Below are 26,566 nucleotides of genomic sequence, written 5' to 3' on the forward strand. Positions count from 1 at the left end.
AACATAGACAGTGGAAATACAAGCTTGCTCCTCCTTGCCCTACCAATGTACTTCACCCCTGACCTGGAGGGACCAGCCCAAGAGATCAGAGAGGAATTCAGCTTCCATGACTATTCAGTCTTTGTCTATTCTGCTGAGTTTGCCAGCATATCTAGCTAGTTGTGATGGTAGCTTTAGTGAGGAGACACTTGTCCATTGGGAACTAGATGGAGACTCTGCCAGGCCATTTCACATAGGTCAGCATACAGCTCTCATATGGTGGTGGGTTTTAGTTTGCAGTCTCACCTGGAATGCATACTTCCTTAATAGCCATCAGGCTTCCAAATCCAGGAACCATGCCTCATCTTCTCAAGGTGCAATGGTCCAACCAGCTAGCAAGGAATCTACCCTCAAAAAAGTGAGGACTGCCTTGAACTGAAGCCCAGATTCAATCTACGAGAGTTGGACAGTGTTTAAAACACACTAGATATAGAAAAAACTTGAAGAGATCTAAAGTGCAGGGGCCAGATCTTCCCTGCCATGGACAGACTTTTGAGGAAAGGGAAGGTCAAGAGGCATGAAAGTGCAGGGGTTCGCCCTGCAGCTTCCTGTGAACTATCCCCTCATTGGGATAAAAATTGGTGAACTCAGAGTTTGGAGTGAGATGAGCCTCCTAAACACACAGAACCTGGAGATCATTGGGTCAGGAACACCCACTCTTTCCGCAGTCCACAGAGGCAGGAGCCAGTGCAGGGTTACCAATGGACACATCTCCTGGGGACCACAGCAGATGGTTTTGGTGCAGGATCTGGAAGGTGCACACAGGAGATCTTTGGTAATTGAAGGCCAAGGTGGGGGAAAAGGGGGTTTTCCACTCTTCACTCAGATTTTCTGTGCTTTTCCCTTCTCTTTTGCTTGTTCTTCAAACTTCTCCCCCTTTCCTCTCCCCTCTCGGAGAATTTCATTTCCCCTCATCACTTTCACCCTTTTTTCTTGTCTTCCCCATCTCTCATTACTCCTGTTTCCCTCCCAACTCCTGCCACAAGCAGGAGGCAGTGGTGAAGGGAAGGCAGAGACATCAGCCCAGCTTAGGCTAGCCTCTTTTGCACAGAGTCACAGGGGAGGGACTTGAGGGAGAGAGAGGTGCTGCAGCTGTGGCAGCTTTCCACACATCATGTGCAGGCGATTGAGCAACTGGGAAAGAGCGTTCCTAGTCTGGGTTTACTGCCTTGAGATAAGCCACTGAACATTTTTGTTTCAAGAGGTGTTGTCAGGTTAAATGTGCATTAACCCCTCCCACTCCTTTAACACCTCCATAGCTTATGAAGACTGGAAGCATTTTTTTTTTTAAACTTTGATTTCCTTGACACCATTTATGCAGTTCAGCTACTTATTGCTTTTCCCTTGATTTGGATAATAAAAACAGACTGGTCACCTTCACTGTCCGTGTCTCTCGTATACTTGCAGCATTTTGCTGAGTCTGGGTTCCAACCCTATTTCAATCCAGACACACTATTTATATGAAGATTTAAGAATAAAAGTGCCATTTTATAAAAGTGTCTAATAATAGAGGATGGGAAAAAAAATAGATGTTTTAAGACAAACCCTAAATTTTGGGCCCAACCACCTGAAACTGTCCTAGTCTGTTCCACCTGGGCAATTATAACACACCCACCCCTATGCTATTTGACCGCTATCATCTCCTTTGCTCCCTCTTAAGAATATATTTTGTTCAGTTCTCATGTGTCGAGCAGTGTATGTTCTCTCCCTTCTTTCCCACGTCTGGTCCAGGAGCTCTTTAGCTGGATACTTACACGGTTGTTTCTGCTGCATATTCCAAACCTGGTACCATGAAAGGGCGCCTTCTGGGTGGTTTGTGTTAACACTCTGCTCTTGATGCATGTCTGAAGTTTTATGTTGACATGGTGTTTTTATTCCAGGTTTATATAAAGATAAAATGCTAGGAAGTTTCTTCTTCCCACATTAAAATCTTAATAAAATATGAAATTATAATGTTCAGCGGGAGAGTAACAGTTTTGTTTCCTGTTCTGCTCTCTAGGTTCATGTAAGTGATGTAGCAACAAGCAACAAGTCTGCTCAGCTAGCAAAATTAAGTGAGACTCTTCTGTGCTGTTAGCTGCCCCTGGGAGGGGGCGGGGGGGGGATTTAAGGGTCTTTTGTCTCCATGATCCTTTCTCCTCTAATCTGCTGGGTGTGGGTAATGAAGCCTTTATGTACTATATGTAAACCCATATGTCCTTACAGAGTGGTTCAAGTTACTGCGGAGCTGCAGAGTTACTGGAGAGCTGTGTTGTCTGTAATCAGCTCTATCTGTGGATGGTTCCATGTGTGGCCAAATGGATTCCATATGCAAGATTGTCTGTTTGGCAGAAGGAGCTTCATTAGGGCTGCTTCACTTACTATGAAATCAGCTTGTTCTTCTGGAGTAAATAAAATTGCCACTCACATTAATTTTGCACAGTGCTGTCAGCATGAAGATTCATTGGTTCTCTTGTTGTCCATACCCAGTGGTACTATATCTACGTTCAGTTTTGGACTGAGCGCAGTTGAAGTTACTCTTATTCTTCTCAGTCCTTCTTCAGTTTTGAGCCTTTGCACAGAGGCTATTGTAATGTCCTGGCACATTTAAGCAGCACAGCTTTGAGTGCTGAAAGCCAACTAAAATAAAGATATGCCCTCTCTGTGTGAGGGCAGTTTCTATAGTTTTAGTCCTTTCAGAGGCTCTATGACCCTATCTATAAAGCTATAGCCACTGAATCTAACAGCTAAGAAGTACTAGAAGCATATTTCTAATAATCAAATCCCTCAGTACTATTATCTGTCTTTTCCTAACAACAGACAGCTACGCTCAGTGTGAGAGGATACCATGACATCATCTGGAAGGAGGGTCCCAACTATGGCATTGTTTCCCTCCACTTCTTCTCCAAGATTTTCATCCTCCTCAACAGCACAGGGGCTGTCAGACTGTGTCCTGGAAATTCTCCTCAATGTACCTGTTTCCCTTAGCTCCTCCAGTTCAGCCACTCTGGTCTCCAAAGCCCATACAGGGTCACAGAAGGGACATGAGCTCCTTGCACCGAACACACACATATGCCATCTGCCCACAAGGTATGTAATCACACATGCTGCATTCCATGCAATAAACTGGATAGCCCCCCTCTGCTGCTGGACTTCTGCCTGCATTATTTTTAGAGAGACAAGATGGGTGAGGTAATAGTTTTTATTGTTGGTCCAATAAAAGATATAACCTCACCCACCTTGTCTCGCTAATATCCTGGGAGCAGCATGGCTACAACACCACTGTGTGCATTATTTTTACTCTTGAAGGAGTTTTTATTTGTTCTTTGGTTTTTTGGTTCTTTTGTGGGTTGGGTGTTGTTATTGGACGATGTTTAGCAAATGTTGGTTAGGTGTATCTGGCTCTCATGCTCTCTCCCTAGCAAACCGCCCTTGTTTACTGCTCAGCAAACAGCCTCCCTTGCAACAGATCACACTAGACATTTCAATCAAACAGTCACGTGGCTAAGCAAGCAAGCACACTAGCAGACAACAAACTCACTCCAAGGGTCCTGTAGTTGCTCCTTCTTCACCTGGAGAACTCCCTAGCAAAACTCTCCTGTATGCTGCTCCTGTTCGCTAGCTCGGAATTTGAAGAGCAACTAGCAAAAGATAAACAAAATTTTGCTGTTAGTTTTTGTAAGTACATCAGAAGGCAGATGTCTGCCAAACAATGAGTGGGGCCACTGGATAATTGCGGTGCTAAAAGAGCACTCAAGGAAGACAAAGCTGTTGCAGAGAAGCTAAATAAATTATTTGCATTGGCCTTCACTGCATGAGGATGTGAGGTACATTCCCACACCTGAGCCATTCTTTTAAGTGACAAATCTGAAGGTTTGTCCAAGACGGAGGTGTCATTAGAGAAGGTTTTGGAACAAATTGATCAATTAAACAGTAATAAGTATCCAGGATGGTATTCATTCTGAAGGAACTCAAATATGAACTTTCTGAACTATTAACCGTAATACATAACCTATCACCTAAATAATCCTCTTTGTAAGATGACTGGAGGATACTTAATGTAATGCCATTTTTTAACAAAGACTCCAGAGGCGATCCAGGCAATTACAGGCCATAAGCCTGACTTCAGTACCAGACAAATTGACTGAAACTGTAGTAAAGAACAGAATTATCAGACACACAGATGGACACAATATGTTGCAGATGAGTCAGCTTGGCTTTTGTACATGCATATCATGACTGACCAATCTAAGAGAATTATCTGAGAGTATCAACAAATATGTGGACAAGGGTGATCCAGTTGATATTATGTACTGGAACTTTCAGAAAGCTTTTGACAATGTCCCTCTCCAAAGGCTCTTAAGCAAAGTCAGCTGTCATGGGACAAGAGGGAAGGTCTTCTCATGGATGAGTAAATGTTTAAAAGATAGGAAACAAAGGGTAGGAATAAAAGGTCAGTTTTCACAGTGGAAAGAGGTAAATAGCAGGGACCACCAAGGATCTGTACTTGGACCTGTGCTGTTCAAAATATTCATAAATTATCTGGAAAAAAGGGTAAACAGTGAGAAGGCAAAGTTTGCAGACAATACAAAATTACTCAACACAGTTAAGTCCAAAGCTGACTGTGAAGAGTTACAAAGGAATCTCACACTGGATAACTGGGCAACAAAAACACAGATGAAGTTCAATGTTAATGAATACAAATTAATGCACACTGGAAAAAATAATCCCAACTACACACACAAAATAATGGGGTCTAAATTAGCTGTTACCACTGAAGAAAGATCAACCAGTTTATTTGAGCATGAGCTTTCGTGAGCTACAGCTCACGAAAGCTCATGCTCAAATAAACTGGTTAGTCTCTAAGGTGCCACAAGTACTCCTTTTCTTTTTACGAATACAGACTAACACAGCTGTTACTCTGAAACCTGAAGAAAGATCGTGGTTAGTTCTCAATATGCAGCAGCAGTCAAAAAAGCTCACAGAATGTTAGGAACCACCAGGAAAAGGATAGATAATAAGAGAGAACATATCATAATGCCACTATATAAATCCATGGTACGCCCGCACCTTGAATACTGCATGCATTTTTCTTTGCCTCATCTCAAAAATATATATTAGAATTGGAAAAAGGACAAAGAAGGGCAACAAAAATTATTAGGCATAAGGAATAGCTTTGATGTGAGGAGAGATTAAAAAGACTCAGACTGTTCAACTTACACAAGAGACAACTAAGAGAGGCTATCACAGAGATCTATAAAATCATGAATGGTGTGGGGAAAATGAATAAGGAAGTGTTATTTACCCCTTCAACGCACAAACCAGAGGTCACCAAATTAAATTAACAGGCAGCAGGTTTAAAACAAAGCTAAAGGAAGTACTTTTTCACACAACGCATAGTCAACCTGTGGAACTCTTTGCCAGGGGATGTTATAAGGCCAAAAGTATAACTGGGTTCAAACAAGAATTAGATATGTTCATGGGTAGGTCCATCAATGGCTATCAGCCAAGATGGTTGGGGTGCAACCCCATGCTCTTGGTGTCCCTAAACCTCTGACTGCCAGAAGCTGGACTGGACAACAGTGGATGGATCAGACAATAATTGTCCTTTGCTGTTCGTTCCCTCTGAAGCAGCTGGCACCAATCACTGTCAGAAGACAGGACATTGGGCTAGATAGACCATTGGTCTGACCAAGTATGGCCGTTCTTATGTGCTTAAGTAGGGAGAACCTACAAAATCTTAGGAGTTCATTTTATATTTCTCAGACACTCAAAAGTCTCATTGACTTCAGTGGGAGTTTCAGGTTTGCAAGGAACACAGGATTGGCCCTCTTGTAGTTTTGTGTGCTGTACTGGGGATGCAAATTTATCCACAACAGGGGTTCTCAAACTTCATTGCATTGTGACCCTCTTCTGACAATGAAAATTACTACAAACCCCAGAAGCAGAGGCCAAACTCTGAGCCCCATTGCCCTGGGAAAGAGCGAGGGGGGCAAAGCTGAAGCCCAAAGGTTTCAGTCCCAGCTGGGGGACCTGTAACCTGAGCCCTGCCACACAGGGCTGAAGACCTCGGGTTTAGCTTCAGCCCCAAGCCCCAGCAAGGCTAATGGCAGTCCTGGCAACCCCATTAAAATGGGGTCGCGACCCACTTTGGGGTCCCGCCCCACAGTGTGAGAATTGCTGATCTAGAACACCACATTAGCCATCATTTTTGTGAAACTTTCACAAAGTTGTTCATATTTTAGACATCTGGAACTCCCAGTGTGCTACTGTCAGGAACAAGCAATTTTTCCACAGGTCTCTCTTTCAACTCCTCCTTCTTCTGCAATAATATAGAACCCAAACCTTTTCCAGAGGTACCCATTTTTATTAGATAGGGACCAAAGCAGATAGAATGGGGCCCGAACTTAAACCACTTCTGGATTCGCAAAACACAACACAACCTGTTTTTGACCATCTCTAGTTTTTATGAACCCAATCTCTTATTCAGATCACTAGAAGTTACTCCTTATGGAAGGTAAAGCACAACATGAATGCAAAGTACTATCAGAAGATAGAACTTTGCACACTTTCAACGCAGCACAATATATATATATATATATATATATATATATATATATATATAATATGTATACAGTTCTAATAATGAAATAGTGGGTAATGAAAATGAAAAGCAGGTGTGGGAAACTGGTCAAAATTACTCAGAACAGCAGATTTAGGGATCATTGTCTGTAATCAGATAATGACTGGTGAACAGCATCCGTATTTCCTGTGGTGGACAATGGATTATTAACATAGGATGTGCAACATAACTGAGTTAAGGTTGCTGGAGTAACCCACCTTCTGGGGATTTCATGATTTTTGAGTCATTGAGTTTGCAACAATAAAGTTGTATTGCTAGGGGTTTTTGCATTTACTATAAACAGCTGCTATGGCCAAATTGACTAGCCACATTTTGCAGATCTATGTTTGGTACTGAAATAGCAGAGTGAAATGATGAGTTACAAAACTCTGATACAGGAAATCTTGAATTGTTCCAGAACCTGGACTGCTAATTCAGTACTGAGATGTTTCAATTAAGAAGCTATTTCAGGAAAATCCATGAGGGATTTCAGTAAGCCATCAGCTGCAATGTATAAAGGCAAACAGGATGCTGAATTCTATTACCAGAGGAACAACAAACAAAGGGGTGATAATTTAGTTAAATACAGCCGTTGAAATAATGTACCAGAAAGGCATGTTTTGAGTGTGACCAACCTACCTTTTTATAGAATGGACAGAAGCAAATTCTTCATACTGATGAAGACTACAAGAGCTGTATTTTCCATGAAACAATGGAATCATGGTAAAAAAAAGAGAAACTAGAAGTAATAAGCTGAAGACCAGAGCAGGAGAACACAGGCCCAAGAAAATAAGATAATCAAATAAAGCAATCAAATACTGAAGACCCATTATTATATTATTATTTGTCTTACTATAGGATCTAGGCGCCATGGACCCCACCATGTTAGGTTCTGTACATACAAACGGAACAAAAAGGCAGTACCTGCCTGAAGGGGCTTACCGACCTTTCTGTCTACATTTCTTGGGCCAGATGATCCATGAGTACTTCTAAAATTCACAGCAGATGTTGGAGGTAGTGTGCAAAGGTGGTGTAAAAGCTTCCACTTGCACTGCCATGATCCTGGTTCAGGTCAGTGTATACCCCCACCATACTCTGTTAAAACAGTCTCAGGGCTGGTCCATAATGGCCATAAGGGGCCAAATAACTGTCTATGATCAACATAGCAGAGTTGCTTCCCAAACACCACCCCCTTCAGGTAACTTTTCCCCACTATGCTGGCAAAAGCAGGAGCATGGCATATAAGCCCCTAAATCATCTACCTGATCACCTGAGCTCTGAGGTGATTCTCCCTCAGTCATTTACTTAGCTCTTCCTCCCAAAGTGTACTGGCAATATTGCACAGAAAGGGTGCCATGCAGCTGAAGACCTTGTCCTATATTCAGACTTCAGCCTATACCAAGGGGAGCCCGTCCAGGTTGGTGGGTGTGAAAGATGACAATGAGATGAAACATTTATCTACATTTAATTTCTTTGCTGTTTATAACTTTTAAATAGACAAGGCCTGATGTTAACCTGACTGGCTGGGGTGAGGATGCTATAGCCAGTTCCACAGATCCTGAACAGGACATTCAGGCTACTAGAAGGACAGGAGCTTGAACATGTCATTGTTTCCTCTTTGTTTTTTTCTGTTTTTTTTTAAAAAAACCAGCTACAGCTGGGAGATGTATGACATACAGGAGGAAACATGATTGATTTGTAGCAGTCCTACTCTTCTCTACCAATGAAGCATTATGGGTAATATTCCCTGCATCCATCAGTCCTATTTGCATTGCTCTGGCAGCACAAAGGGCCAGATTCCATCTCCTATCTGATTCCCCAGAGAGCGTGGAGCTGGCAGTCTGCCCCTACCCCACACTCCCCCAAAACCCCTGGGGCATCGCTGAGCGTTCTGTGTCCTGGTTACCTCAGCTGGCGACAGTCCCTTGGGGACTGGGGCTAGCTGGCACAGATCAGAGCAGCCCATAGGTTGAAAAGAGTCTGGACAGGGAATCAGGCAGACAGTTATGGCTCCCTGCCAGCCTGCCTCTTCTCTCTTAAAGTTGAAACTCGGTGTAGCACAAAATCTAGCCCTATTCACTAGCACAGTGTGAATTATTTCCTGGTCTTTTTAGTGACAGTTTTCACCTGAAATGCTTCAAGAAGTTGAGCCTGATGACAATGTGTACTATGAGCTTCTTGTTGCAAATAGTTCTGATCTATCAATGACTTACTGATGTGACATTTTCTAAAATTAAAAAAAAAAATACAGACAATGGAAAAACAGTAGCAGCTACACTTATCAGGAGTGGGCCCTGTGGCCATTTCCTCTACAATAATGCTTCCTGTTAGGCGTAAGTTTCCGTTATTTAAATACGTGTTTGTTGAATTCCTAGTCAGTCCTTAATGCCTATTTTGAATAAACCAAAACACAGACAAGGATCTATTAGTCTCACAATAAATATATTAGAGAGACCAGGTGGGTGAGGTAATATGTTTTATTGGACCAACTTATGTTGGTGAAAGAGACAAGCTTTCAAGCTACACAGAGCGCTTCTTATTGATTTGCATGGAATTATTGGAAGAGCCCTGAACTGCCCTATAAGGGACACATCTGTCTGAATCTGTTTATAAGAGACAGTCCAATTCTTTGCAGTCCAGAGCGCATTCCTGAGCGATCACCTGAAGGCATGTACTCTGAGCATGACAGAGAGGTGGCAGGGACAAATTTGAGTGATGTTGCGACCCCATCGGCCAGGTTGCAATACCACTCAATTTTGGGGTGGCCAGGCAGGTAACCTGGGCCCCTTCCTTAGCAAATTTTGGTTGCACCCCTCATTCAAACATTGGTGGGGCTGGGCCACTTTCCAGAATATTGCTGGGGCCCAAGCCCCTCGGGGCCCATATAACTCGGTGCCTATGTCCTTGGGTGGGGAAGCTGCAGCATAGTTATGCACCTTACTTCTGGCCACAGATAGTGTCTGATTTGGAAGGTCAGGGAAAGAAAAGAGGAGGAGCCTCCAATAGTGGTCTATGCATTGGTGACTCCTACTTCCTACCCACCATCATCTCCTTTATACCCCAAGGGAGGCAGATTGTATTCTGTCTCCTCTCCCTTTGTGGGTTGGGAGCACCATTGCCATCATACCATGCTGTGATTCTCAGCTGGACCCATCTGTCTCAATGCTTAGCCTGCCAGCTGCACAGCCCTCCTGCCCCCTGTTGTCTCCTGTGTTTGAATCTAGCATGACGCTGTGGGGGGTGGGGTGAGATTGTGCCTCATAACTAAGGCTATAATTTAGTCATGGAGGTCACAGAAGTCACGGAATCCATGACTTCCAGTGACCTCCATGACTTCAGCCTGTGGTGGTTGGGAGCTGCAGGGTCCCCCGCAGCCCGCTCCAAGCCGCTACAGGTGGCGGGGTACTCCGCAGCTCCCAGCCTCTGCAGGTGTCAGGGGAACCCCCACAGCTGCAGTGGTGGGGGAACCCCCAAGTTCCTGGCTGTGCGGGCGGTAGGGGCACCCCCCAGCTCCCAGCCACCGCAGCTGCAGAGGAAACCCCAAGCTCCCAACCACCATGGGCTCCTGTAGCTGCGGGTGGCGGGGGTACCCTGCAGCTCCCGGCTGACATGTGAGGCAGGGGCACCCCACAGCTCCTGGCTCCCACGGGCAGCAGGGGTACCCCCAGAGTTGCAGGCGGCAGGCATACCCTGCAGCACTCAGGTGTTTCAGGTTGCTCCTAGCTGGTGTGGGGACCCGCAGATCCCCATTTTGTCACAGATATTTTTAGTAAAAGTCACGGACAGGTCACGGCTTCCGTGAATTTTTCTTTTTTGCCCATGACCTGTCCGTGACTTTTGCTAAAAATATCTGTGACAAAATCTTAGCCTTACTCATACCCATTAACACAGCAGCGTGCTAAACTCAAACACAAGAGGCAACAGTGAGCAGCGGGGTCCCGCTCTCCCCCCTCCTAAAACACCCTGCTCCTGGGCCTCCTAACCTCACTATTCTCCAGAGGTGCGGCCCTTGAAGGATATACTAATTTTAATTTCTGTTGGGCCTAGGTTCCCGTCAACGAGGACTTAGATCCATAGATCAATGGGATCTGTGTTGTATCGCTCACTGCTTGGATAGTTCAGGGTAAGTGGAGGAGGGAGGCAGTCTAAGCCCTGGTCTACGCTAGGAGTTGAGGTTGAATTTAGCAGCGTTAAATCGATTTAACCCTGCACCCGTCCACACAACGAAGCCCTTTTTTTCGACTTAAAGGGCTCTTAAAATCCATTTCCTTACTCCACCCCCGACACGGGGATTAGCGCTGAAATCAGCCTTGTTGGGTCGAATTTGGGGTACTGTGGATGCAATTAGACAATATTGGCCTCCGGGAGCTATCCCAGAGTGCTCCATTGTGACCACTCTGGACAGCACTCTCAACTCAGATGCACTGGCCAGGTAGACAGGAAAAGGCCCGCAAATTTTTGAATTTCAATTTCCTGTTTGGCCAGCGTGGCAAGCTGCAGGTGACCAGGCAGAGCTCATCAGCAGAGGTGACCATGATGGAGTCCCAGAATCGCAAAAGAGCTCCAGCATGGACCGAACGGGAGGTATGGGATCTGATCGCTGTATGGGGAGAGGAATCCGTGCTATCAGAACTACGTTCCAGTTTGGAAATGCCAAAACATTTGTCAAAATCTCCCAGGGCATGAAGGACAGAGGCCATAACAGGGACCCGAAGCAGTGCCGCGTGAAACTTAAGTTGCTGAGGCAAGCCTACCAGAAAACCCACCCAAGGCTGCCTCCTGGACCCGCCAGATGGAGAAGGGACCTCTGGTGACTGTACCTTTTAAAATACTATACATGGTTTAAAAGCAAGCATGTTTAATGATTAATTTGCCCTGGCATTTGTGGCTCTCCTAGATATACTCCCAAAGCCTTTGCAAAAGGTTTCTGGGGAGGGCAGCCTTATTCCACCCACCATGGTAGGACACTTTACCACTCCAGGCCAGTAGCACGTACTCGGGAATCATTGTAGAACAAAGCATTGCAGTGTATGTTTGCTGGCGTTCAAACAACATCTGTTCTTTATCTCTCTGTGTTATCCTCAGGAGAGTGATATCATTCATGGTCACCTGGTTGAAATACAGTGCTTTTCTTAAGGGGACATTCAAAGGGGCCCGTTCCTGCTGAGCTGTTTGCCTGTGGCTGAACAGAAGTGTTCCCCGCTGTTAGCCACAGGGAGGGGGGAGGAGGGAGGAGCTAGCCACGCGCTGGGGGGGGGGCAAAATGCGACCTTGGAATGAAAGCACATGTGCTATGTATGTAATGTTAACAGCAAGGTTTACCGTGAAAGAGTGTACCCATTGTTCTATAAAATGTGTCTTTTTAAATACCACTGTCCCTTTTTTTTCTCCACCAGCTGCATGTGTTTCAAGGATCACAGGATCTTCTCCTTCCCAGAAGCTAGTGAAGATCAGAAGGCGAAAAAAACGCACTTGTGATGAAATGTTCTCTGAGCTCATGCTGTCCGCCCACACTGACAGAGCACAGACGAATGCATGGAGGCAGACAATGTCAGAGTGCAGGAAAGCACAAAATGACCGGGAGGAGAGGTGGCGGGCTGAAGAGAGGGCTGAAGCTGAAAGGTGGCGGCAGCGTGATGAGAGGAGGCAGGATTCAATGCTGAGGCTGCTGGAGGATCAAACTAATATGCTCTAATGTATGGTTGAGCTGCAGGAAAGGCAGCAGGAGCACAGACCGCCACTACAGCCCCTGTATAACCAATCGCCCTCCTCCCCAAGTTCCATAGCCTCCTTACCCAGACGCCCAAGAACGCGGTGGGGGGGCCTCCAGCCATCCAGCCACTCCACCCCAGAGGATTGCCCAAGCAACAGAAGGCTGGCATTCAATAAGTTTTAAAGTTTTAAACTTTTAAAGTGCTGTGTGGCCTTGCCCTTCCCTCCTCCACCACCCCTCCTGGTGCTTCTCTCCTCCACACCCCTCCTGGGCTACCTTGGTAGTTATCCCCCTATTTGTGCGATGAATTAATAAAGAATACATAAATGTGAAGCAACAATGACTTTATTGCCTCTGCAAGCGGTGATCGAAGGGGGGAGGGGAGGGTGCTTAGCTTACAGGAAAGTAGAGTGAACCAAGGGGCGGGGGGTTTCATCAAGGAGAAACAAACATAACTTTCACACCATAGCCTGGCCAGTCATGAAACTGCTTTTCAAAGCTTCTCTGATGCACATCGCGCCCTCCTGTGCTCTTCTAACCGCCCTGGTGTCTGGCTGTGTGTAACCAGCAGCCAGGCGATTTGCCTCAACCTCCCACCCCATCATAAACATCTCTCCCTTACTCTCACGGATATTGTGGAGTGCACAGCAAGCAGTAATAACAGTGGGAATATTGGTTTCACTGAGGTCTAACCGAGTCAGTAAACTGCGCCGGCGTGCTTTTAAATGTCCAAATGCACATTCTACCACCATTCTGCACTTGCTCAGCCTGTAGCTGAACAGCTCCTGACTACTGTTAGGCTGCCTGTGTATGGCTTCATGAGCCATGGCATTAAGGGGTAGGCTGGGTCCCCAAGGACAACTATAGGCATTTCAACATCCCCAACGGTTATTTTCTGGTCTGGGAATAAAGTCCCTTCCTGCAGCTTTTGAAACAGACCAGAGTTCTTGAAGATGCAAGCGTCATGTACCTTTCCCGGCCATCCCCCGTTGATGTTGGTGAAACATCCCTTGTGATCCACCAGTGCTTGCAGCACTATTGAAAAGTACCCCTTGCAGTTTATGTACTCGCCGGCTTGGTGCTCCGGTGCCAAGATAGGGATATGGGTTCCGTCTATGGCCCCACCACAGTTAGGGAATCCCACTGCAGCAAAGCCATCCACTATGACCTGCACATTTCCCAGGGTCACTACCCTTGATATCAGCAGATCTATGATTGCATTGGCTACTTGCGTCACAGCAGCCCCCACAGTAGATTTGCCCACTCCAAATTGATTCCCGACTGACCGGTAGCTGTCTGGTGTTGCAAGCTTCCACAGGGCTATTGCCACTCGCTTCTCAACTGTGAGGGCTACTCTCATCTGGGTATTCTTGCGCTTCAGGGCAGGGGAAAGCAAGTCACAAAGTTCCATGAAAGTGCCCTTATGCATGCGAAAGTTTCGCAGCCACTGGGAATCATCCCAGACCCGCAACACTATGCGGTCCCACCAGTCTGTGCTTGTTTCCCGGGCCCAGAATCGGCGTTCCACGGCATGAATCTGCCCCATTAGCACCATGATGCCCACATTGCCAGGGCCTGTGCTTTGAGAGAAGTCTGTGTCCATGTCCTTATCACTCTCGTCACCGCGCTGACGTCGCCTACTCGCCTGGTATCGCTTTGCCAGGTTCTGGTGCTGCATATACTGCTGGATAATGCGTGTGGTGTTTAATGTGCTCCTAATTGCCAAAGTGATCTGAGCGGGCTCCATGTTTGCCATGGTATGGCATCTGCACAGAAAAAAGGCGCGGAACGATTGTCTGCCGTTGCCCTGACGGAGGGAGGGGCGACTGATGACATGGCTTACAGGGTTGGCTTACAGGGAATTAAAATCAACAAAGGGGGTGGCTTTGCGAGAAACTGAATGGCTCCCTCGAGGATAGAACTCAAAACTGGGTTTAGCAGGCCATTGATTTCACAGAGCGATGGAGGGAGGAGAAAATGAATACAAAACAAATCTGGTCTATTTCTTGTTTTGAGCCACTTCATCTATCTTTATACATCTTGCTGGCAACAGACTGTGCAGTACGACCGCTAGCCATCGTCATCTCCTGGGTGCTCGGCAGAAGACGGTGCAGTATGACTACTGGCCATCGTCTTCTGCTAGCTGCAGATTAAAAGACAGTGCACTACTGGTAGGACTGAATCGCCATGAGATGAAACAAGTGAAATGGCCTGGCTGAGTCACTCCCATGTTTGCCCAGGCGCCCCGTTAAAAGAGCACCCAGAACTACGTCGATGACGGCTACCAGTCATACTGCACTGTCTGCTGCCAAAAGGCAATAAACTGCTGCTGTGTAGCAATGCAGTACCACGTCTGCCAGCACCCAGGAGACATACGGTGACGGTTAGCTGAGCGGGCTCCATGCTTGCCGTGGTATGGCGTCTGCACAGGTAACTCAAGAAAAAAGGCGCAAAATGATTGTCTGCCCTTGCTTTAACGGAGGGAGGGAGGGAACGGGGGCCTGACAATATGTACCCAGAACCACTCGCGACAATGTTTTAGCCCCATCAGGCACTGGGATTTCTACCCAGAATTCAAATGGGCGGCGGAGACTGCGGGAACTGTGGGATAGCTCCCCACAGTGCAATGCTCCGGAAGTTGACAGTTGCCTCGTACTGTGGACACACTCCGCCGACTACATGCACTTAGAGCATTTGTGTGGGGACACACACAATCGACTGTATAAAAACGCTTTCTACAAAACCGACTTCTATAAATTCGACCTAATTTCGTAGTTTAGACGTAAGCCCTGAAGCCTCCAGAAAGTTGCACTGTAGGCCAATCCTAGCCTGGCCTCAGAATGAGTCAGTGTAGAGTCAAGATTAGAACTCAGGAGATCTTGACTCTGAAGCACCTGCTCATGCCACTCCTCTTAGTGTGTGTGTTCATAGCCCATCATTATTTGGTTTGTTGAAATATGAATTAAGGTTGGGCTTTTCAGAGCCACCTACAGAATACAGACACCTAAATTGTTGCCCTGGATTTGAGGGGTGTGTATAGCCCAAAATTTGGTTAAGCTAATTGGAACCATATTATGTGCATTCTGCCACCCTGAAGTAATGAAATAGAACACCACATAGTGAAGGGTTAATTTGGAGACAGGCTTTTAGAAGCAAGGTCATATCTAGCTGGCAGTTTCTGTTAATCAGAATGGGAGGAGGGGACAGACAAGTAAACAACTGAGACTGAAAACCTTGGTGGTTGGAAAACCTTGAATCTAGAGACTCTGATATTAAAAGTTTATGGAAAGTTAGAAAAGTGATGCTACAGTGGGGGTCCTTATGACGTATGTGTTTTGTAGAAGTTAGGTATAAAAGATTAGCTAATATAGTATACTTTGGAGCAATCCTCTGACGACGTCTTGCGAGACGTTTTTCCTGACACCCTTTCTCCCTAATGGGTGAGCAACTGGCCACTGCAAACCCGCTGTTAATTATTCAGTACCATCCCAGATGTTAGGTAAATATCTGGGATGTTCTAAAGCTATTGCTTATGTCTGTGTGTAGTTACATCTAATAAACTGCAGTGTTAGTTAGAGCACGCTTACTTCCATGAATCTTATCAGACGGAAGTGCTGTGTTCCTGTTGATTAATTTCTTACACTGCCTGGAGTGAAATAGTTAAGTTGCCCCTGTTGGGTGTTCTGAAAACCCCAGGTAATAAAATCACATTACATTTTAAGTATTCAAAGTCTTTAGGGAGCATTGAAAATAAACCCTGAACGTTTTGTGGATTCAACTCCCCATTAAAGTCAATGGAAATGAAGGGAGAATAAAACACTGAGGAAAAATACATAATAAAGTAAACCTAGTTCCTTTAAAAAAAAAAGCTAAGACCAGCTTGGTTTTGTGTAGATACTAATGGAGATAAAGCAAGAGAAATAGTCACTTGCATGGTATTTCAAAATAAAGTGAAAGAGAAAAGTCATTAAAAATTAGATTCAGCACATAAGTGTCATGATATAGACCATACTGTAAAATACTAGCAAGAACGCAGAATGAGCGCAGACGGATTGCTAGAGAAAATGAGTGTAAAGTGAATGCATTTTAAATGTGCACTATAGTGTGTCCCAGGCTGGCCAAAGGAGTATTTTCATGGACAATCGTAACAGAAGTTTCCCCTTGTCTGGGTAATTTTATTTTAACCTGCCCCAAAGTCACTGCATAGAAAACCATTATAAAATGAAACATAAGAAAAATGGCTTACTTCCCATTTCTTCCAGAAGACACTGCCCAGATAGCCTGACTCCCTCCAGGAGTCTCACTGAGTCGGTGGGAAGGGTACTGGGTATATACTCCCTGTTTCCCAGCAGTCATTGCTGGAAGCTAGAATAACAACTATGCCTGCATAAGACTACCAGTTTCCAGACTTCTAAATCTCAAAGGCTGGTTGGATGTTCCCAGTAGCCAGCACTGTCTTTCATCACTGAGGTAAGAGGAATCTTCTCAGCCCATCCTGCTAATGGCACTCCATCCATAAAGCCAAGGCTAGCAAAAGAGGTTGGCTTATATAAACCCTATCCTGCTTCCCCAAGATCATTTCTTCTCCCTCAGAGATAGTGTCTCTTTTGCCAGTCATATAGGGATTCTCATAGGCCAGCCTGGAACAGGATGGTATGAGCCCAGTATGGATCCCCTCATAAACCTCAATGGTTGTATATACCCCCTCACATACCTGAATCACACTCACTGACATCCATCTTGTGCTTGCTAGTGAGTGAGCTTACTGGGAGCAATTTCATGAATTGTATGGAAACGACTGGAGAACATCTGCAGAAAAAGAAAATGAGTTTTGAAATCAAAACTGGAAAAGTAATTCTTAGAGTTATTCCCATCGACTCAGGGTACTGAAACTTACCATGTGACCCATGTGCCCTGTCAAAACTGACCGACACAGTTCAGATTATATACTCTGAATATCCACAAGGACCAGCTGACAAACAATTTACAGGCCATGAACCATTGGCAGAAGTGATTTGGCAAATAATGAATAAGGTTGAGAAAACGATCAGCTCCTCTGATAGTTCCTGATAGGAAAATAGGCTACATCGGTTGAATAAATAAACTGCAAAGAAGTCTTTGCTCAACTTTAGGACCAATATTGTAGGGCAGTCGTCCCCAAACTGTGGCCCATAGAGTACTTACTGGGGGCCCAGGAGAGTTAGGTTTATTGTAAGTTGCAAAATTCTCCATTAAGATTCATCTTATTGATGTTACCTGCTGTGTTAAGAATAGTTGTGGAGCCCCTCTATACATAACTGTTTTTTTCCTTCACTGAAATACATCTATCTATCTAGTTATTTATACCACACTCAGAAAGGTATATGAATGCCTATTCACATGCTTATATGGTACACTCACACTTCATCCCTCCCCCGCACACACCCTTCCCTATCTATCCAGCCCTGGTCTCTTATTGCATTGCTCCCCATCTTCCCCGCTTCCACTCCAGCATCGATACCCTTTTTTCCATTTTTCTCACAGGCATCAATGTGCTTTCTTCAGTGCCTCCCACTTTCTCTGAGGCATCAAACCACTACACCTGCTTTTCAGGTCCTTCCCTAAGAGTCACCCCTTTTCCCCACTACTCACCATATGTGGATCAATAATATATTATATTAACTATTTTTAAAAGACCTTGGGCCAAATACTCAGCTGGCATAAATCAACATGGTTCCATTGATGTTAATGGAGCTATGGAGATTTATATCAGCCAAGGATCTGGTCCCCATTTATTGAAACACCAAGATGTATCCATAACTAAACTGAACAACAATGTTGTTGCTTCTTGCAGTGAGGTGTTTACCCCATCCTCTTCCTACTTCTGATTACCTCCAGTCATAACACATTTAACATGACTAGGGCCCTACCAAATTCACGGCCATGAAAAACGCGTCACAAACCGTGAAATCTGGTCGTTTGTGTGCTTTTACCCTATACTATACCAATTTCAGAGGGGAGACCAGCATTTCTCAAATTGGTGGTCCTGATCCAAAAGGGATTTGCAGGGGGGATCGCAAGGTTATTTTTCGGGGTGGGGGGTCATGGTATTGCCACCCTTACTTCTGAGCTGCCTTCACAGCTGGGCGGCTGGAGAGCGGCACCTGTCAGCCAGGCGCCCAGCCCTGAAGGCAGCACCCCATCAGTAGCAGTGCAGAAGTAAGTTTGGCAATACCATAGCATGTCACTCTTCTTGCTGCTGACTTCAGAGCTGGGCAGCTGGAGAGCGGCGGTTGCTGACTGAGGGCCCAGCTCTGCAGGCAGCAGCACAGGAGTAAGGGTAGCAGTACCGCAACCTCCCCTACAGTAACCTTGCGACCCCCCCTACAACTCCTTTCTGGGTCAGGACCAGGACCCCATAAATTACAACACCGTGAAATTGCAGACTTAAATCGCTGAAATCATGGAATTTATGATTTTTAAAATCCTCTGATCATGAAATTGACCAAAATGGACCATGAATTTGGTAGGGTCCTAAACATGAGATTACATGCTCTTCTGGTCAGAGACCACTTCTTTCCGTCTGCACTGTAAGTCACACAGCACACTTTTGGGTGCTGTAAAATCACAACTAATTATTTTTAGAGTAAATACCATAGGCCAAGGGTTCTCAAACATTTCACAGTATGGGCTACATTTTAACAGACAGATGGACTGTCATGGGTCATTCACAATGGCATGGCTCTCCCTTTCATGCCCATTTACATTTGCCCTGTGGTAACTACAGCAACTGTCTACATATACGTGGGAAGGCAAAATTGGCTAGATATTCAATGGTTTTTTGTCTGTCTTTTACAGTGCAGTAGGAAGAAGGAGTCAGCACCATGTGACTCGTTAGCTCTCCTTGGGCTCCAAGGAAGTGCTCTGTGGACCACAGTTTGACAACAGCAGTAACAACAGAAGAGTGTTTCTGTTTCACTGACTGCATTGAGCCCTGCTATTATCATTTAAAATTAGGCTAAGTCAAAAGCGTAAGATTCAAAAGCTGCTTGCAGCCAGACCACCTCTGAGTGTGATCTTATCAGAGCACCCATGCTGCGGAGTTGGGGTTGGTCTATACTAGGATGGGAGAAGATTAAGAAAAACCGAGGGTTCAGAAAGAAGTGGTAATGGTGCTGCACTGAGTGGCACTCTTCCATCTGAGTCAGCACTGATGCTATGCCCCGGTATAGTTTTAGGAGAAAAGCATTGTTGACGGCGCTGGTTTTAGGATAAGATGGAAAACTGCTGCCGTCCACTTGTGGTCAGGAAAGATCCCACAGACTTTTCACAAGCATGGAGTGTTAGCTATGTGTGTATGCAATTTGGATAATTATGTTCTGCCTACCTCAGGTGATTCCTGCAGTTTCAGTTCAGGTGAGACTACAGGAGGTGCCTTCTGGCCTTAGAATCTCTGGATTGGACAGAATACATGGACCTTATTCTCGTTTCCCATCTCATTAAGCATAGGTAGAAGTCAGGACTAATTCTAGTAAGTCAGTGGAGTTACACCAGTGTAAAACTAATATAAATGAGAGGAGAATTGGACCCTATTATTTCCACTTATGGTGTCAAACTAGTACAATGTTTCCCAACAGTGGGTCCTGACCCACCAGTGGGTTGCAGGAAGGTTCTCGGTAGGTCGCACATGCCCCAGGGGCACTCTCACTTCCACATGGCAGCAGCATGGGGAGCAGGATCTGGTCAGCGGCAGCAGTGTGGAGGAAGCAGCTGGCACCAGCGAGCAGACAATCAGGGGCCAGTCCCTGTCCAGTCTGTGCCCCAGAACTGCTCCCCTCCACCAGGGCTGGACTAACTTTTTGTGGGCCCAGCACCAAACATATTTGTGGGCCCCCCTGGGGAATGATTGTAAAAGGGGCCAGGGGCAAAAGCACAGTGGGGCGGAAGCTAGGGTGGTCCCTGAAGCAAGGGAGGGGCCATGGGTAAACTGCAAGTGCAGCAGGGCTGGGGATGGGGTAAGCAGGATGCCCCCCCACCGCCCCTGCCCACATAGAGCGGGTGCCTACCTGGTTCTAGCCCATTCTCTTCATCTCTCTCTGCACTGAGCTGCTCCTCCTCCCGCTGCAGCAGGACAGGGTCTCTTCCAGCCCTCTGGAGTGGGTGTTGGGAGTGGGAGGAGCGGAGGCTAATGTGGTTACTCCTATAACCAAACTTTCAGTTTCCAGTCAGCACTGCTAACCGGACACTCACTGGAGTTTCCAGTCTAAAACTGGATACCTGGCAACAGGGCTGCCAGAAATGCCTGAGGGGGGAGAGGCAAGCAAACATTTTTAAGCGGGGGGTGGGGGGAAAGCAAGTGGTGGGTGGGCTAGGGAGTGGAGAGGAGCTAGTGGGCAGGGCCATGTCTGCAGTACTGCTACCCAGGTAGGTTGGAGACTGAGGGGATCAGTCGACTCAGTATCCCCAGCCCAGGTGACGTGACAGCCAGTGGTGGATTTAGAGTTAGTGGGGCCCCCCGGCCCTGTGCTCAGCTTTATTTTTGGGGCCCCTCCTTGGGACCCACCCAAGAAAAAGAGCATTCTCTCTAATCTCCCCCCACCCCCGTTTTTCATTCTTTTTTTCTTCATCCTCCTCCTATAAGTAATAGTAAGTAAATGAAAATAAAGTGAGGTACCTTGATTGTTCTTGTAGTCTAACTTATTTTTCCACAGACCACTTGAAAATCACGGAGGGTCTCGGCGGACCGCTTAATGGTCTTTCCAAATATTGTTTGTACCGTTAGCTACCTACTGTAAAGTGCTTTGGATAAGAGCGCTTTATTTAAAAAATGTAAAAACACGTTGGGGTGGGGGTCTGGCAAGGAGCTAGGGTGAGGAAGGGGGCTCAGGGCTGGGGCAGGAGGTTGGGGTGTGGAGCGTTTACGTGGGGAAGCTCCTATGTGGTGCGAGAGGTGATGTAGGAATGGGGGGGAGGAGTGCAGGGGCTCCCATTTGGTGCTCAGGGTGGGGTGGGAATGTGTGTGGGGGGGTGCAGGAGTCAGAGCATGGGGTGTGATGGGGGGGCTGGGTATGTGTGGGGGTGCAGGAGTCAGGGCTGCGGGTGTGTGCAGGGGTTGGGGCAGGGGGCTGGGTGTGTGTGTGGGGGGTGCAGGAGTCGGGGCAGGGGGCTGGGTGTGTGTGTGTGGGGTTCAGGAGTCTGGCAGGGGGCTGGGAAGGTGTGGGGGGGTGCAGGGGGAAGGGCAGGGGGCTGGAGAGGTGTGAGGGGGGTGCAGAGGTCAGGGCATGGTTCCGGTGGTGTGGGCTGAGGTCATGGGGTGTTCACAGCATGGGACTGGAGGGGGTAGCCCTGATACCAGCCCCTTCCCCAAGGTCCCACCCCTGCCTCTTCTCCTCCTCCTGCCCGGAGCAGCAAGCATGCTGAGGCTCCGCTCTTCCCCCTCCCTCCTGCCGGCAAACAGCTGATTGGCGGCAGGGAGAGGGGGAGGGGGGGAACGTAGCACCCTGGGGGAAGAGGCCGGGGAGGGGGGGAGCTTGGCTGCCGACGGAGCCTGCTCTGCTGCAGCAGGAGCCCCAGGAGCCGGCAGCATCAAGCTTCTGCCCCCACAGGAGGGAGCGGGGAGGCGGAGGGGAGCGGGCCAGGCTGGGGCCCCTTTGGACTGTGGGCCCGGCGCCATGGCAAATCCGGTACTGCCCTCCACTGCGTTCTCACTTCTCCAGGGCAACAGCAGCAGCGCTAGCAGCAGTGCAGAGGAAGTGTCTGGAGCCAGTGAACGGGCAGCCTGTTAGTAATCACAGCCCAACCATAGGCAGAAAGGGACTGGCTGGGGCGAGGCTAGGAGCACAAGAGCAAGGAGGGTGGGAGTTTTGGGGGCTGGGCCAGGCTGGGGAGAAAGAAGCAGGGGCTTGGAGCACGGTGGAGCAGGGGTTTGGAGGGCTGAAAAGGAGAGGCAGAAGATAAGGGTAATGGTGGTATGATGCTGGCAGCCCAGCTGGTGCTTATAACATCTGTATCCCATATTGTAAGGTATTTGAGCAGCTGTATTGTGAGCCTCTGAGACTGTGTAAATCACCAGAAAGAAGAGAGACATTACTGTGAAGTGCTGATCTCTAACAGAAGGTGTTATGACCTTCCCAACAGCAAAGATCCATCGACACCAGACGGGCTATTGTGGGATGTTAAAGAGGATAAAAGACATTTGTTCTTCTGCTCTTCCTCCCCCACTCCATGAAAGATGAGTTATGCAAGTAGATTCCTCCCATTAGTTGAGCTTGCAGCTCAGAGCACATGGCAGGAAGGTGATAAAAACCTCTAGCAAGAAGGAACTGGTTATTTCTACACAGCTTGGACTCTGGAGGGCAAGGGTTTTCTAGGTATAAGCAAGAGATTCCCAGCTTCTTAGCCTGTGTTAGCCCGAAAAGACATATAGAGCTTGTTTATTATAGAAGCTATTACCTTTTGAAATTTAAGTTTGTAACTCATTTGTGTATATTTGATTACCTGCTTTAATCTTGTAAATAACTCTCTTGATTCCTTTTTCTACTTAATAAATCTACATATAGTTTACTATAAGATTGGCTACACACGTCATTTCTGCTGTGAGATCTAAGGTGCATTTGGCCTGGTGTAAAATGATTGGTCCTTTGGGATTGGGAGTAACATGAATATTGTGATTCTTGGCATAAGGGACTATCTGTCACAAACGTATGCTCACCAGAGTGGCAAGAAAGATCAGAGTACCCCAGGGGATGTCTGTGACTCCATGTTTAGGCTGTTATAAAGGTATAACTGCAAGGTATAGTTATTGTAGGTATTCTTTATTTTGCTTTGTTTAACAACAGCTATATTTCTTTTTAATTTGCCATTTGTGCCTCCTAGGGTAGCAGGATCAATGATGCATGTTCACTGCTGGCACTAGGCACCAGCTGGAGACAGACCACCAGCCACACGCAGGCTAGGTGTCTGTCCCTTTGTTCAGGCATCTGTTTATAGTTTTACAAAGAAAGACAGAAAGAAAAGTGCACAAAAAGCAACACATACAATCTGGTTAGGGGTTCATGCTGGGTTCCTCTGGTAGCTACCAGATAGGGCTATTTCCGATATTGAGGGTCTGCCTGCCTGCTTGCAGCCTCCTGCTCTGGTTCCCAGAGAGTATCCTCTCTCCTGGTTCCCATCTGCCCCACCTTCATGGAGCTGAGTTCTCCTCTGTATTGTCCAGCTGAAAGTGTGGGCCAATCACAAGGTGCTGATTAGCTGATTCCCAGCACCTGTCTGCTGGGCTTCTCTTTGGGCAGGATCAGCTGCTTCCTGTCCCCACCCCCAGCCTATTAAAGGGGCAAATGGCTCTCTTAAAGTTTTATTCTACATCAAGCAGGTATACGTAAAAGATTATTCACTACAGATTTGCATTTAGAATCATAGAATCATAGAATATCAGGGTTGGAAGGGACCTCAGGAGGTCATCTAGTCTAACCCCCTGCTCAAAGCAGGACCAATCCCCAACTAAATCATCCCAGCCAGGGCTTTGTCAAGCCTGACCTTAAAAACTTCTAAGGAAGGAGATTCCACCACCTCCCTAGGTAACGCATTCCAGTGTTTCACCACACTCCTAATGAAAATGTTTTTCCTAATACCCAACCTAAACCTCCCCCACTGCAACTTGAGACCATTACTCCTCATTCTGTCATCTGCTACCACTGAGAACAGTCTAGATCCATCCTCTTTGGAACCCCCTTTCAGGTAGTTGAAAGCAGCGATCAAATCCCCCCTCATTCTTCTCTTTCGCAGACTAAACAATCCCAGTTCCCTCAGCCTCTCCTCATAAGTCACGTGTTACAGTCCCTAATCATTTTTGTTGCCCTCCGCTGGACTCTTACCAATTTTTCCACATCCTTCTTGTAGTGTGGGGCCCAAAAGCAGACACAGTACTCCAGATGAGGCCTCACCAATGTCAAATAGAGGGAAACGATCATGTCCTTCGATCTGCTGGCAATGCCCCTACTTATACATCCCAAAATGCCGTTAGCCTTCTTGGCAACAAGGGCACACTGTTGACTCCTACCCAGCTTCTCGTCCACTGTAATCCCTAGGTCCTTTTCTACAGAACTGCTGCCTAGCCATTCGGTCCCTAGTCTGTAGCGGTGCATGGGATTCTTCCATTCTAACTGCAGGACTCTGCACTTGTCCTTGTTGAACCTCATCAGATTTCTTTTGGCCCAATCCCCTAATTTGTCTAGGGCCCTCAGTATCCTATCCCTATCCTCCAGCGTATCTACCTTTCCTCCCAGTTTAGTGTCATCTGCAAACTTGCTGAGGGTGCAATCCACACCATCCTCCAGATCATTAATGAAGATATTGAACAAAACCGGACGAGGACCGACCCTTGGGGCACTCCGCTTGATACCGGCTGCCAACTAGACATGGAGCCATTGATCACTACCTGTTGAGCCCGACAATCTAGCCAGCTTTCTATCCACCTTATTGTCCATTCATCCAGCCCATACTTCTTTAACTTGCTGACAAGAATACTGTGGGAGACCGTGTCAAAAGCTTTCCTAAAGTCAAGGAACAACACGTCCACTGCTTTCCCCTCATCCACAGAGCCAGTTATCTCATCATAGAAGGCAATTAGATTAGTTAGGCATGACTTGCCCTTGGTGAATCCATGCTGACTGTTCCTGATCACTTTCCTCTCCTCTAAGTGCTTCAGAATTGATTCCTTGAGGACCTGCTCCATGATTTTTCCAGGGACTGAGGTGAGGCTGACTGGCCTGTAGTTCCCTGGATCCTCCTTCTTCCCTTTTTAAAAGATGGGCACTACATTAGCCTTTTTCCAGTCATCTGGGACCTCTCCCGATCGCCATGAGTTTTCAAAGATAATGGCCAATGGCTCTGCAATCACATCCGCCAACTCCTTTAGCAGTCTCGGATGCAGCGCATCTGGCCCCATGGACTTGTGCTCGTCCAGCTTTTCTAAATAGTCCTGAACCACTTCTTTCTTCACAGAGGGCTGGTCACCTCCTCTCCATGCTGTGCTGCCCAGTGCAGTAGGCTGGGACCTTGTTTGTGAAGACAGAGGCAAAAAAAGCATTGAGTACATTAGCTTTTTCCACATCCTCTGTCACTAGGTTGCCTCCCTCATTCAGTAAGGGGCCCACACTTTCCTTGACTTTCTTCTTCTTGCTAACATACCTCAAGAAACCCTTCTTGTTACTCTTTACACCTCTTGCTAGCTGCAACTCCAAGTGTGATTTGGCCTTCCTGATTTCACTCTTGCATGCCCGAGCAATATTTTTATACTCTTCCCTGGTCATTTGTCCAATCTTCCACTTCTTGTCAGCTTCTTTTTTGTGTTTAAGATCAGCAAGGATTTCACTGTTAAGCCAAGCTGGTCATCTGCCATATTTACTATTCTTTCTACACATCGGGATGGTTTGTTCCTGTAACCTCAATAAGGATTCCTTAAAATACAACCAGCTCTCCTGGACTCCTTTCCCGCTCATGTTATTCTCCCAGGGGATCCTGCCCATCAGTTCCCTGAAGGAGTCAAAGTCTGCTTTTCTGAAGTCCAGGGTCCGTATTCTGCTGCTCTCCTTTCTTCCCTGTGTCAGGAACCTGAACTCGACCATCTCATGGTCACTGCCTCCCAGGTTCCCATCCACTTTTGCTTCCACTGCTAATTCTTCCCGGTTTGTGAGAAGCAGGTCAAGAAGAGCTCTGCCCCTAGTTGGTTCCTCCAGCACTTGCACCAGGAAATTGTCCCCTACACTTTCCAAAAACTTCCTGGATTGTCTGTGCACCACTGTATTGCTCTCCTAGCAGATATCAGGGTGATTGATGTCTCCCATGAGAACCAGGGCCTGTGATCTAGTAACTTCCATTAGTTGCCGGAAGAAAGCCGCGTCCACCTCATCCCCCTGATCCGGTGGTCTGTAGCAGACTCCCACCACGACATCACCCTTGTTGCTCACACTTCTAAACTTAATCCAGAGACACTCACGTTTTTCTGCAGTTTCATACCGGAGTTTTGAGCAGTCATACTGCTCTCTTACATACATACATTTAACCCATCCTACAAAATATGGAGTTCCCTGTAATTTCTTTAGATGAAATTGAAGCCCAGTTTAAATTCTTATTACATATTCTGCACTTCAAGAGAAACTATCCACGTTTCCTCTTCTCTAACAGCAGAAATCAGCTTCAAGCAGAATAAACGGCCTTAAGTGTAACTGTCTCTC

The 26,566-nt window shown here is 46.6% G+C and overlaps 1 long non-coding RNA gene across 1 annotated transcript in view; it reads right to left on the bottom strand.

Annotated features, from left to right (window-relative positions):
- Window positions 1-20,459, bottom strand: part of LOC119565488 — a 37,113-nt gene extending 16,654 nt beyond the window's left edge. Inside the window, exons 1-3 of the long non-coding RNA XR_005224161.2 lie at window positions 20,399-20,459; window positions 17,068-17,162; window positions 3,560-3,659 (exon numbers count right to left, since the gene is read on the bottom strand). This is a non-coding gene — a long non-coding RNA (uncharacterized LOC119565488). The remainder of the gene's footprint in view (window positions 1-3,559; window positions 3,660-17,067; window positions 17,163-20,398) is intronic.
- Between the last annotated feature and the right edge of the window lie 6,107 nt (window positions 20,460-26,566).

The sequence above is a fragment of the Chelonia mydas genome, chromosome 2 (assembly GCF_015237465.2).
Source record: "Chelonia mydas isolate rCheMyd1 chromosome 2, rCheMyd1.pri.v2, whole genome shotgun sequence".
NCBI classification, from domain to species: domain Eukaryota; kingdom Metazoa; phylum Chordata; order Testudines; family Cheloniidae; genus Chelonia; species Chelonia mydas.